The 14,644-nt window shown below is 46.4% G+C and overlaps 1 protein-coding gene across 2 annotated transcripts in view; it reads right to left on the minus strand.

Moving 5' to 3' along the window:
* Positions 1–13,756, minus strand: part of CCDC142 (coiled-coil domain containing 142) — a 261,614-nt gene extending 247,858 nt beyond the window's left edge. Inside the window, exon 1 of one of the 2 annotated variants that reach the window (XM_085642907.1) lies at positions 13,596–13,756. The gene's annotated coding sequence lies outside the window, so the exon portion shown is untranslated. The remainder of the gene's footprint in view (positions 1–13,595) is intronic. The other variant, XM_085642908.1, reaches the window with a different exon arrangement.
* Between the last annotated feature and the right edge of the window lie 888 nt (positions 13,757–14,644).

Raw genomic sequence — 14,644 nt, forward strand, 5'->3', positions numbered from 1 at the left:
CAGTGACCCAAGCCATGATTACCTTGTTTTCACGTGTCGGGTTGCCACATGAACTAGTAACAGATCAGGGAACTCCCTTCATGTCCCAATTAATGAAACAGGTGTGTGAATTGTTAGAGATATAAGGACAGCAGTATACCATCTCCAAACGGACGGCCTTGTGGAGAGGTATAACCAAACCCTCAAAACAATGCTGAGGAAAAGCATCTATCGAGCTGGGAGGGATTGGGACCGACAATTACCCCTAGTCCTTTTTGCTATCAGGACACATGAACAGAAGTCTACGGAGTTCTCACCATTTGAGTTATTGTTTGGACGGAGGCCCCGTACACTCCTGGACATGGCCGTGGAGCGATGGACTGAAGAGGAGGATGAGGCGCAGCCTCTACTGCGATATAGTGCTTCTCTCAGGGACACTTTGTCATCATTATGGGACGAAGTACACACGAATATGGAGAAATCTCAAAACCAACAGAAACGATACTATGACAGAAATGCCAAGTTGAGGGAATTCGCAGTAGGAGACCAGGTTCTGGTCTTACTACCCACCACCGAAAAGAAGCTGTTAGCCACCTTGCAGGCCCCCTTTCCTATTCTAAGTAAGGTTACACCAGTTACCTACCGGGTAGCCGTCCCACATTGAAATAAGACAAGCCAAATATACCATGTCAATCTGTTGAAGTCTTGGAAGGGACCGGTCCCAGTGTCTCCGTGTACAAGTGCCCGTGTATGCCATGTTACCCTGAATAAACCCCTGGAGGTATCCTTGATGCCCCAGAAAACAACAGACCAGCCTCAGCCCAACTGGGGGTCCCAAACCGCAAAGGAACAAAAAACCAATTGAAGACCCTGTGTGCGTCTTTCCCATCCGTCCTGTCCGGTATACCCGGAAGAACATCCCTGGTCGAGCATGACGTTGTCACCACCACCTCACATCCGGTCAAACGGCATTATCATATCCCCGCAGCCCGAAAAGGGACTGTAGAACAGGATTTAAAAGCAATGCTAGAAGTCGAAATAGTTGAGCCCTCCCATAGCGCCTGGTCCTCTCCAATTGTTTTAGTTCCAAAACCCGATGGAAGCATACGTTTCTGCATCGACTTCCGTAAACTCAATGCAGTGTCGAAGTTCAATGCATATCCAATGCTCCGGGTGGACGAGCTTATCGAGAAACTCGGAGACGCCAAGATAATGTCCACCACAGACCTCATCCCAAGGGATATTGGCAAATACCACTGAAGCCTAACATCAGAGACAAGACCGCCTTTTCCACACCCTTCGGCTTGTTTCAGTTTAAAGTCCTTCCCTTTGGTCTCCATGGGGCCCCGGCCACTTTTCAGAGGCTCATGGACACGGTACTCTCTTCACACCAAACTTACGCCATGGCATATCTACACGACATTGTGGTTCACAGTCCAGATTGGGAAACCCATTTAAATCATCTTGAGAATATCCTAAAAACATTGCAAAACGCAGGCCTCACAATCAATCCCAAAAAAGACAACCCTTGGGGCAGATCATATTGAGTACCTCAGGTATGACATCAGTGCTGGACAGATAAGACCCCAAGTGAGCAAGATAGAAGCCATCACCCAAGTATCCCAACCTACTTCTCGGAAGGAGATACGGTCCTTTCTTGGCCTAGTCGGGTACTATAGACGATTCATCTGGGGTTTCTCAGAATTAGCCAGTCCCCTCACAGACCTCCTCACTAAGGCACAATTCAACTGCAAATTTCAGTGGACCGAGGCACACGAACAGAGCTTCCGCTTACACAAAGACTCCCTTTGTCACAATCCCGTGCTTGCCTGCCCAAACTTTAACTCCACTTTTGTCTTACAGATTGATGCATCTGGTAGGGGTCTGGGGGCCGTGCTGTCCCAGCCCGACACCCTAGGTGACCTCCACCCCATCTTATTTCTTAGTCGTGAACTGTTTCCCCAGGAGTTAGGCAATGCTACCATCGAAAAAGAACGCCTGGCCATAAAATGGGCAGTAGAGGCCCTTCAGTATTACCTTTTAGGCCGCCACTTGTTGTCCCTTCATAAGGATACTAACCCTAAGGTTTTTGGGTGGTTTCTTGCCCTACAGCCCTTCTCGTTCGACACCCTCCACGTCCCAGGAAAACTGCAGGGAAATGTAGACTTCCTCTCAAGGTGCCCCATGGTCGAATGGCCCATACGTCCATTCCTGGGGTGAAGGCAGTGTGATGAAGACACCAAGTTCTCGCCACTGATCGGAAGATCCGAGAACTCCAATATGGCCGCCGAAATACCACTAACAGGAAGTAGTGGTGACGGTCTCGACGTTTTGCCCCAGAGCGCCAGAACCAGAATCAAAGGAGGATGGACAAAACACGGGGACTGATGGAAGAGAGGAGCCCGACCTGGCACAGACCAAACGGACGGAAGGAGGCGAGGAAGAGACCAACGCAGCTTCCAGAACTAAGGAAACCACGAGGGACGGCACGGAAGACGACTTCCAGACGGACCGATCTGCGGGAGCAGGGGACGCCCCCACGAGTAAAGCAAGCAGGACTGGCCCTCCAAGAAGGGACACGGAGGCGTGTTCTCCCTGTAGCACGCCCCTCGAGGGTCGTGGCTTCAGGCAAGTGACAGCCGCGTGCCCATTTTCTTTAAGGGGCTGGTGGGCGGGTCTAAGGGCCACACCAAACTCAGCATGTTGAGTCCCCCTCACTTAGGCACTGCACCTTAGGGACATCGGTGGTGGTGCACAAGCTCTTATTTCCCGCCTCTATCCTTGTGTATAAGAGGACAGCTGTCTAAAAGCTCTTTATTTCTTTTGTTTTCCTTAACCCTGTTCTTTCACCAGGAGACCTACAGCCCAGACATGACAGCCCGGGACTCATTAATTTATGCAAGAGTTGCATTTACGCTGCGCATCACTTCAGGGTGCTTCACAGTGCTAATATATGAAGTACTATGTTATTTTCATCATGCATGCCCTATTTATTATGTGTGTGGATGAACAGCGGAAGCTCTACACAACTCTATCACACTTAGATGAAAAGTTATCATAATATGCTGAAATCGTATAACTTTATTTTTGTTTGCAGTTCATGGCACACCTGAAGCACACACACATACAGGTACTCGCACAGACACTCACACATGCACATCATTCGATAGAACTGATTTTATTCTACAAATGCAATATTCTGGTTGTACTTTCAATGCATGTGCTTATTCGGTCTGATGATCAGTGGCATCCCCTTCACACCCGGCCTGGCATTCATGCCAATGTCAGCATTACCATGTGCGACACTCACACACAGTATGTTTGAAAGAGAAGGGCCTGATTGGACCCTACCAACCAGTGTGGTGTGTGCAGTGCCCCGGCAGTCCTGAAAAGTTAGGTGAGTCAGGAGCATCTCAAAATGTTATTCCGTGAAGAATAAAAGGCACTAATTCTAGTTTTTGAGCCATGGATGGTTATAAACTTACAAGTGCTGATCAAATTTGCTTTGTGTAACGTAACTGGTGCTCACGTACAGCACTACAATACCTTTAGGCGAGTTTGCGCTATATAAAACTGCAAACAAAAAAAAAACATTTGCAATGCAGTTGGGGAGAGGATGTAGCCTTGCGGCTAGAGAGGTTGACGTCGAAGCTGGGGAACCGGGTTCGAGTCTCGGCTACGATGCTCAACATTCAGGGCAAATCACTTAATCTCCCCGTGCCTAAGAAAAAATGAATGTGTCCTTGTGTAATGAAACTAGTGCTATGTAAAGCGCTCTGATACCCGATTTATCGGGTCTAGTTCGCGCTATATAAAACTTCCCAAAAAAAAAAAAAAAAAAGTTGGTCCTGCATTTACGCGAGCTTGAGCTAATGGGATTGTAAATGACAATGCCTTTTATTTATGTGTTGTTCTTAAAACAGATAAATAAACGTCATTGTCATTTACAATGCCAATAACTTAAACTCTTGCAAATGAGAAACCTATTGCTATTAGAATAAGTTGTGCTCAGATGATGTAATTAAAGCCTACCGAATAACAACATTCGTAACAGGGGGTGTCCTCATGGGAAGTTGCAAAATGAGACAAGGCTGTACTAAGGAGGGACTAGTAAGCCTATTGACCAATGAACAGCCACAGTTTACAGTGGACAATGACACAAGCCAATGAAAAATTTGGGCGGAGAGTGGGCAGAGCTTCAAGTTTCTACCTGAATACAGCATGGCTTGCAGAGCAGCGCATGCACTGCCCAGGCTCGACATAAAAACCAGTGTAATCCATTTTTGGCACTTTCAAAAGGAGTCATTGACAGACTCCTCTTGCTGTGTTCCCACCACAGTACTTGTAAGACTGCATGGTGCAAGAATGTTTCTCAAATTTATACTAATGTGGGCAATTGTGTGTAGCTGACTTTAGTTTTTTTTGGGAAGCCCTCTCTGCTGATGCCCAAATCAAATGAAAATTAATGCTGACCACAGACCTCCTTGAGATATTGTTTTGCTTCACTAGCTGCTCCTGGCTAGTATGCGGCCTGCGTACCCATGATAGGATGCACCACAAGACGCCATTTCACCTCAAGGTTCTATGCTGTAATCAGTGCTTGAAATGGAAAAATAGAAGTGCAGGTACTCTATACCAGAGTACCTGCTCGTTTCTGAGAAGTGTCTGTACTCTCCAATTAAAAGTATTAGGTTTCTCCTGAGAAGTGCCGGTACTCTCCATTGCAAAATAAACAAGCATTTGCAATGCAATAGGTCTCGCATTTACGCAAGTTTAAGCTATTGGCATTGTAAATGACAATGCGTTGTATTTATGTTTCAAAAACCAAAATATAAAAAGCATAGTCATTTACAATGCCAATAGCTCAAACGCGCGTAAATGCGAGACCTGTTGCATTGCAAACTTTTTTTTTTCAGATTTATATTGTGCAAACTCAACCCAAAGGTATTGGAGCACTTTACATGAGCACCAGTTACGTTACACAAGGAAGCATTATTTCTTTTTTTTGGTAGGCAGTTCCCTCCAAGGCCTGTGTTTTGGCAGTGGATCAATCTAACTTCTTAATTTTCCCCAGTGTGTGTGTGAGTGAGTAGTTCGCCTAGTCAAGGTTTTTTCTTGCATTCTTGACTTCTATGTACGTTAACAACATTAAAAAAATCAAAATGTCCCAGAATGCAATGCAAAAACCAAGACTGCATGCCCTGTGAGACTTGGAACCAGTGAGCAATACAATGGCAAAATGGCAAAGCATTATTTGGATACGGGTGCAGGCAGGTTCAGCTTTCCCCTCCTTCGCCCCATCCCAAAAAAGTTGACAGATTTCAGTACCTCAATCTACCCCTATATATCCTCAAATGTTGGCGTGAATGAGGACAATCAAATCTGGGGCATCAATGGCGGGCAGTCTGAGGACAGGCTGCAGCATCAGCTTGAAGGGAGGGGTCCTGGCGGGCGGCTGTATTACTGGAAGGGGAGTTCTGGTGCTGACAAATGCTGCACCATGATCAATTACTGCTCATAGTTCCACATCAAAAACTGCAGAAGTCTCAAGGTTTCAGATTCCATGCCCAAGTAACGCCTTACATTCCATTATAAATGAAGGACTATAAGTAGAAGGATGCAAAGAAATCCCCAGTGACAATAGTATCAAGTATGAAAACAGGACGCCTGCGTGCTCTAAGGCGGCCTACTGCCTGCAGGCCTGCCTCTCAGGCACCATTTCATGCTTGGTATATTTCTGGCACAGTTTGTAGCAATGCTTGTGATTGGGGTGAATTGGCTATACTAAGGGGTAAACACTCAACACTGTTAGAGATGTTTATCTGTTTTAGAGACAGTTTTCCTATCTCCCCAACACATTTTTTGCATTCTAAGACTTCTGGGACATGTAGTACTGTTTCTCCTGTTATAAAATCAGGAGTGTACTGGATAATCTACTCACACTTGAGAGCTATGCTGTGCTGGTCAATAATGAGGCTTTAATGAAGTGTCCCTCAAGGTGCCACACATAAGACTTGAACACGTCACACAAACACAAAAGAAGCAAGGAAATCTCACACATGTGAGCAGGCTGAAAACTTGGGAGCCCTGGATGCAGCAAAGCTCAGACAAAAGGCATCGTAAAACAACGACAGGAATGATTTCCACAGTAGAATACGGAGGCATCTGGCCCTCTGATCGCATAGAGCAGAAAACATTTATTTCCTCACAAGGACATTGTCAAAGAAGCTGAAGTATTGCAATGTATTACTGTCGGTAATTAAATATGTGCTTCATGCCGATTATTAGACATTTGTTGTTCACATAAACAAAGCCTATTTGCTTCCTTTAACGGGCGTTTGAAGAAGCCAAGAAAGTGACTGGCTTTTTTTATCACAAGATTCTCAGCTCAAAAACATATCTTTTTCGGAGTTTTCCTTCCAGGTTTTCACGTGCGTTTGCTCAGTCTTCCATTGTAGTAAGCTGCTATAACTCGATAGCCTTTCTCACACCATATCAACTGTTCAGCTAAAATGGCCGGTTCGCTCGGTCCCGGCACCCGCATTGTTCATCACATATAGCCATATCCATGGCCATGGAACCTGCTTCTTGGCAAAAAAAGCCCCAGACTGCAGCATCATAAGAAGATAACTTTGCCTGCATGTGCTCTTTGGTTATTTAGCTCACTGAGATGATAAATAGCGGAAACTGGGTTCTTAAGATAGAAGTATTTTAATGATTTCACCTTGGGCAACAAAAAGGGAAGCTTAATAAAGGCAGCAGTTCCCCTTTCATGCCTTTCAATGCGGCACTCAGTGCTACAAGGCCCGAGAGCGGAACTGATGAGGCGCTGGCACGGTTAAGGCACTGAGCAATCCGTGCGACTGCCTGTCTTCTGTCTCCCTGACAGAACCTTTTCACCCGGTGACAATGAAGATATTTTTTTTGTTCCGCATCAGCCTGTGGAGTGTAATCTTAGTGTGTTGGGTTTGCTCTTATTCATCAGGGCAGTTTTTAAACTCTTCATAATTCCAACCCGTGGAGCTAACACGACTTTCTAACTTCCCATGGAATGTTAGTAATAAATGTTTCACTGCCTTAGAAAACAAGCGCGGTCCCAAAAGTGAAAGGAGGACCGCGCTGCAGCCGGAGCATGGGGATCTCTTGTCTTTAACCCCCTGTGTGCGCACGACGGCTCCCGGCCGTCGTGCATTACGGTGGGCGTGTGCGCACGACGGCCGGGAGCCGTCGTAATCCCGCCCACCGTTTATTTCTCCCGCACAGCGTGGGAAATAAACTCGCACACAAGGGGTTAAAGGGCCATGTGTTTCTAACACATGGCCCCATAAAGATAAGAAACTGCTTTGCGACAGACGCAAAGCAGGCCACAGAGTCTGGCTCGGAGGCCAAAGGGCGTCTACCAAAAACCCTAATTTCCAATGGCAGGCCACCATTTACCATAAACGGTGACGCCAGCCAATGGAAATGAGAGCGGGGCTTAAAGCCCACTTCTGAAATCTCCCTCAACACAAGAGTCCTCGCAGAGCGAGCAGCGCGTTGCGCTGCAACGCTACACGCGAGACCTAAAAAGTACTGGACAATTCCGGCCCATTTAAAGCACTGGCTGTAATACTCAATCAATCAAGAAAGCTTTACTCAATTGTAAGCAAGCAATCATAAAAGCACAATGACAATATTTCATACATGTTAAAATTCATATAATATACATTTAGACAACTTAATAAGACATTATTAAACTTTACGAGCTTTCCTGAGAATCATAAAAAAGGGGCATTTAAAATGGAGACAGTTGTTTTCTTAAACACAGAACTTTTTTCAGGAAAATAACCGTCCTAAAAACGATATGTACATTATCTAGTTGTTGTAGTGCCAGAAGATATCTCTGTTTAGTTTTGTTTCTCATTCTTTGTCCAGAGTCTGTGCCATAACAGCACCGGCTCGAGTTTTATTAGATCTGAGACAAAGGAGAGCCCCAGCTCTGCGTGACATATGCTTGCGGAGGTACCATTAGGGACGATAAGATATATTTTAGAAAAGAGTTTTCTACTCTTTGAATGGGGAGCAAATCAACGGGTCCCCAAACCCCAGTCCCATAGATTGCCGCTTAGACACACTTAGCTCTATATATTTTAATGAACGCCTCCGGTGGTCTTTTACCAAGTTTATTCGCAAAAGCTCTAAGGGCAGATGTGGTGCGCAATAGTGCCAATTTTTTGGCCGCCACCGCCTGTGAACAGGAGTCATTATGTGCAAAAAGAATGCCCAAATATGAAAATTTCTTAGTGACCCATATCTTTTGTCCAGACACAAACATGTCTTTAGGTTTTTTGATGCTGGAGCCGCAGCGCATAGTGAAGGTCTTAGAAGAATTAATTCTTAGACCTATCACATACATAAATTTAGAAAAGCTGTCCAAAACCCTCTGCAGTCCTATACTGGTGCGGGACAACAGCACCGCATCATCTGCGTATAAAAGGGCTGGGATAGGCCGTCCTGCCACTTGGGGAAAATCATGATTATCTTTTAAAAGAGCCTCTCCCAAACCATTTATATAAAAGTTAAAAAGAAACGGAGCAAGGACACAACCTTGCCTGACTCCGTTTTTGATTGGGAAGGGAGCTGAGCGTTCACCCTGCACGCCACAGCACACTCGTGCGTTAGCATTACTATAAAAGCGTTTAAGAAAATAAATAATCTGTAAATCAACCCCCATCATATCTAAGATTGACCAAAGTTTATCATGAATCACGCAATCAAATGCGGCTGTGAGGTCAACGAAGGCTAAAAACAGATTCCCCGCCTTGACCCTAGTATATTTACCGACTAAAAGAGACAGGTTCAAGCCCTGCTCAACGGTACCTACACCGGCTCGATAGCCGTATTGTAGGTCCGTCAGGACAGAGTTTTCCTCCGCCCATACTTGGAGGCGTTCCAGTATTATGCTGCCTACTACTTTTGTTGTGGAGTCCAATAATGAAATGGGCCTATAACATGTCGGGTCCTGTCTGTCCCCCTTTTTAGGTCTCGCCTGAGCCAGCGCTTTAGCGCTGCTCTGGCAAGAGCTATAGAAAGTGGGATTTGGAAGTGCAAACTAGTGCTTTTCAGGCCGCCAACTACAGTGCATGTGCGCCGGGCGCGCGCACCATTTGTCTGCCTGCTGATCACTTTCCCGGCCGCTTTGATGTTCTTAGTGAACCGCGCGGCCACTGAGAACATCAAAGCGGCCGCGAAAGTGCTCACCATATGCCAGCCTTCCCTGTGTTGCTTTAGCACTCACCGCCCCCCCCCCCCCTTCCATGTTACCCGTGTGGCTCACTTTCTCTTTCATGGCCGCGCGGCGTTAATTTCACGGCCACACGGCCAATGCTTGTTTTTAAAGGTGTTGCAGTCTATACCTACCGTCGCCTTCATTTTCACTGCCACCCTCCCCCCCCACAACTCCCCCTTTTGGCAAAGCTATACCTCTTGTTTTAAGCTGCTCTTCGACCAGGAGCTGACCGACTGAGTGCTTGCTGCACTCAGTATCTCGATCATAAGGAGGAAAGGCTGCAAGGACTCTGCTGTGAATCAAACCGTGCCCGACAGGCTGCACACAAGTAGCCGCAGAATGTGTAGTAGTGGTACCTATAGCTACCTTCGCCCCATGTTCATTAAGCAAAAGGATTGATAAAGCAGCCAATGAAACACTCGCTGCTGAAACATGCACGTTTCTGCAGGTCACCCGTTTAAAGGCTGGCAAGGTACAGTCCACCCTCTGTACTTCTAAGTGTACCATTAAATTGCATCATAGAACAATGTGTTATTAACAGACTGTGCTTAGAAACAGCAGACATTATGAGGCACTATACAAAACAAACTACAACAAAGAGCCCTTTCAGCCACTCTGGGCCAATGGACTTTACGCCCTTTGTCTAGTCATGTCTCCAAGCATGGCTTTCTGAGAGATGAGGTGCTGTTTTTTTCCACTCGATAGCCATCAGGCTGACAGTTGAGGACAATGATTTTAGTAGACATTCATATGACACCAAAAAGCAAGGACGTCCCCATGTTTTGTATTTGCTCCCCCTCCCCCCAAACTATACAGCGCCAAGAAAAGGGGTAGATCGCTTTGAGACAACTCTTTGGTTAGGCTTTATAGATTAAGAAGTAGCGTAGGTGTTTTCCATCGTAAGGTGCTGTATTAAAACAAGCATTGGCATAGCCAATAGGTCTCGCTTTTGGGACCTTATAAGTGTTTAGCCATGCAACAGTTGCATAACTAAATACTTATACGGTCCCAAAAGCGAGACCTATTGGCTATGCCAATGCTTGTTAAAAATGGGGACAATAGTTTATTCTACCCATGAGGGTGGGAAGTCTGCTTCACAACTGGCATTTAAAACTTGCGTCAAAATAGGTCCCCATAGGGTAGTATTGGATTTAAACAACTCAATTGGTGTCCCGTCGGGACCACGAGCCTTACCACCCTTACTTAAAGACAGGGCCTGCTCTACTTCATCCAAAGTAAACTTTAGCGCTTTTGCTTGGGGTAGGGAGTTCAAGTTACAAATATCCTGGTTGGGGCAATCCATCAGACTAGAGTTGCCCGTGCCCTGATAAACCTTGGCAAAATGATTAAACCATTGTCCCTCAGTTATTGCTATTTCAAGTGAAGGACTATCCTCTCTAGTCAGGAAAGGGGCCCTAACCACTTTCCAAAAGGAACCACTCCGTCATGAGCACAGCGCAACCGTGGCTCATGACGGAGTGGTTTCGTCATGAGCAGGGAAGGGGTTAAAAAAAAAAAAGAATGACATATCCCTTTCTCCGTATTTCAGACTTGTTCTTCTGTAAACGCCCGTCTCTGGCACCTACACAGCCATAGCTCACATACTCTGTTCCCTACAACCAGCGGTGGCCCCCACTTCGAAGCCCCACACACACAAACAACAATAACAATGGGGGATGTTAATTATGCTGGGCAGGCAGAGGGGCCCTAAGTTGCCGGACGTCTGTTGCTTTGAGCTCCCAGCTCCCCTGCCTCGTGCTCGGAGCGGGGTTTTATCTGGCGCATTCCGACTGGACTCGTCTGTAGGGTGTCAGCTGTGATCCTCCTGGCTCGGGTGTCAAGGGGCTGTAAAGCCCTGAGGTCCTCGGGGGTTCACTGACTCTTCCTTCCTCATGGACACCCCGAGCACCTCCAGAAGTAAAATGGGTTCCGTGTTGGAGCCAGGCTGACCTTCAGTTCCGTCACCAGATGCAAGCATAAATCAGATGATAATATTGCAAATGGATTTGCCTAGTTTTTATTTATGCCGATCTTAGATTCCCTTTACGGGACACCACGCTAACATGCAGAGAGCAGTTGTGGAATTTAAACAAGGTTTTTGTAACTAAATACGACCAGACTTTCCATTTCAGTAATTGGCCGAGCATACACGCACGACAGCTCAAACCCATGTACAAGGCTTAATAAACAAGCTCTCTGCTTTGGCAAAGGCAGACGTTTGTTTATAATTATATTGCGCTTTCACTTAAAGTGAAAGCGAGATGCAAAAATAAACACGCAGCTGCCTTTGCCAAAGCCGAATGATAACAAAAAAGTGAGTAGCGGCTAAATGGGAGACATTGTCTCCCGTCGCTAGTAAAAGATACAATCCCGGTGGGCGGGCCAAATGGGGACAGGGTGGTAACCAGGAGGGTCTAAAAACCCTCCTGGACAATCATAACACCCGGTTTTGCATAACTGGTGACGCAAAATGATGCGCACCAATGCAAAACACGGGCAGAGCAGAAAGCGAGCTTCTGGAATCATATCGATTCCAAGAAGCCCTCGCAAGGCGAGACCTAAAAAAAATTTTTTTGAATTTCAAAATCATCTTTGGTCTACATGTACTTCCATTGTGCATCTATGTACCTTCCATGTACTTGGATCTGTGGGTCTGTTACCTTTCTCCTGAAAAAGCATATCCAATGCACTACCCTATTTCTCATCCTGTACCTCTATCAATATCTTTAATCTATATATACTTACCTCCTCTATGCATCTATATACTTTCAATGTACTTGTGAATCTATAAATGTATCCCTTTCTTCTAATTTAGCATTTCAAATGCACTACCCTATTTCTCAAGACTATACTTCTCTCAATATATCCTCTGGCCCAACCTTCTGACTCATCTCAAAGTTCTTTCTACTACCATTTCCAAAGCACTACCCTATCTCTACCCTATACATATATCAATATATCCTCTACATCCACTCTCTCATTTATCCCAAACCCCCAAACCCCATACCACTACTATGATCCCCAAAATAACCCTTTCTAGACTCTCTCCTACTCTGCCCCACCTTGCATCATCTGACACCTCTTTTTACTATACTGATCCCCCAAAACAAACCTTTATAAACTCTTCCTTCTGACTCTTCCCCTCAAAACCCCTTTTACATATCCAAAAGCCTCCTCCTACTGCTATGACCTAAAAAGAAAAAAGGAAATCTCACTCTTCTGTCCCTCCACTATCCTTTTCAATCAAAATAACAGATTAACATGTTCACTTCTCAATTTCCATATTCCACTATAGTAATTCACCACTAATCCTTTATGGGTTCCAGAGTAGAGAGCTACTCGCCAATGAAGCGCCTCAAATCCCCATCAAGGGGTAGCAAGCGCTATATAAATACAAACCTCTTTCCCTCTTCTATTCTGCAACCTACCCTTCTCTATCCAAATAACTGAATAACATATCCACCACTCAAATTACTTCCTACTTCACTATACTAATTTTTTCAACACTAATCCTTTATGGGTTCCATAGTGTCCTACTCGCCAAAAAAGCACTTCATGAATGCTAACCTTTCTCCCCTTTCATCCCTCCGCTACCCTTCTCACTCCAAATAACTGACTAATATCCACCACTCAAATTACTTTCATATTTCACCGAACTAATTTAGCACTAATCCTTTATGGGTTTCCGGAGTAGCGTGCGTCAAGATTCTGCTTTCTTTCCGATTCCAAGTAACTGACTAACCTGTAACTGACTAACCTATAACTAACTAACCTATCCACCACTTAAAATTTAGTTGCATGTTTCACTATACTAATTCAACACTAATCCACTATGGGTCCCCGAGTAGCGTGCAACTCGCCAAAAAAGCGATTCGACGCCTCGTCAGGGGTAGTAAGCGCTATATAAATGCAATTACAATACACTACAATACCCTCTGGATCCAGGTCCTCACCTAACCTCTGAATCCCAGTCCTCGCCTACCCTCTGGATCAGGGTCCTTACCCAGTCTCTGAATGCTGGTCTATGGTCATGATCAAGTCTCTGGCCACATTCATTATCAGATTTCAGGGTCCTGGTCATATCAACCCCTCACCTCTGGTTCCATTCATCATCTATCCTCTGGATCCTGGTCCTCACCCAGTCTCTAGGGCCAGGCCCTCATGCTACTATCACTGTGCTGTCACCTACCCTGGTCTGTGCTGAAGATACGGCCCCTGCTCACCTCACCGACCACGAGGCACTTCAGAGCCGCATCTTACCTCAGTCCCTTCCGCTGTCCCTCCGTTCTCGCTGCCCCCCACCGCCGTAGCACCTCCCAGTCCCCAAGGAGTGCATTGGCCACCTTACCCAGGGTGGGAGTCCCGGGGCCGCTGGTGACCTCCAGAGGAGCCCCGCTGCCCCGGTGTCTCCCCCGGTGTCTCCAGCACCTCCGCTGCTAGCGGCTCCGTTTCCTTGGCTACAGACCGCGGCCGGCGGCGCGCACCGATGACGTCAGAACAACTACGTCTACCGGGTGCCGGTGCGCGAGCTCCTAGGCACCCCCGGGGCGTCAGAAGTTCTCCCTGGAGATTGAGCGAAATGCATAGAACCCCATGGGTATCAGATTAGCGTCCTGGTAGCAAGGGTGCACGAGAGCGTGGACCTGACTCATATTGAGGGCTAAAGTACGCCCAAGGTGCTCCAGAAAGAGCTGGAGCGCTAACCGAGCATCGAGGAGGTGCCTGCGCGGCGCCATTTATTTATTCATGCGTTTTTATATAGCGCGAACTATACCCGATAGTGTCAGAGCGCTTTATAATAGAACCAACTTAAGTGTCATGGTAAAGAATAATTCTGTGCAAATGTCAGTCATTTAACACAAGTATTTATTATATAATTAAGACCCGTAAGCAGCCGGAAGACAGGGTAACTGAGAGTGAACAGCTGAGAAGGAATGCGTGAGCCGTGTGTTCTGTTTTCGTCTGTCAGATGCCATCTGACAGTGGTGAGTTTTTGGATACCGAGGCGATAGCCCCATTACTCCACATTCATTTTGAGTTTTTTAGTCGCTGTTCAGGTTGTCTTATAGATGTGTGACGCTTTGTCACAGTTGAGGTTGGATCACAAGGTCAGCACTGTGATAGGCCGCGGGTTGCGGTCAATTTGGTTTGCGGAAGTGTCAGCAAGTTTTATCGCAGAGTCTTGCATTCGTCTGCCGAATGTCTTCTGGCGGTGATGAGCTTTAGATGGCTGCTGCGGCGGTTGCCTTCTGACAGTGATGAGTTTTGGGTACCTGCCGGGGCGATTTGCCCTCAGGCAGTTGTCGTGACCTGGGCACAGGGCACTAGGACCCTGGACCCGACTGTGTGGGGAAGGGGACAAGGAACCGGACACCACTTCCGGTCAAGGGGTGGGGG

The sequence above is a fragment of the Triturus cristatus genome, chromosome 2_2 (genome assembly GCF_964204655.1).
Source record: "Triturus cristatus chromosome 2_2, aTriCri1.1, whole genome shotgun sequence".
NCBI lineage: Eukaryota > Metazoa > Chordata > Amphibia > Caudata > Salamandridae > Triturus > Triturus cristatus.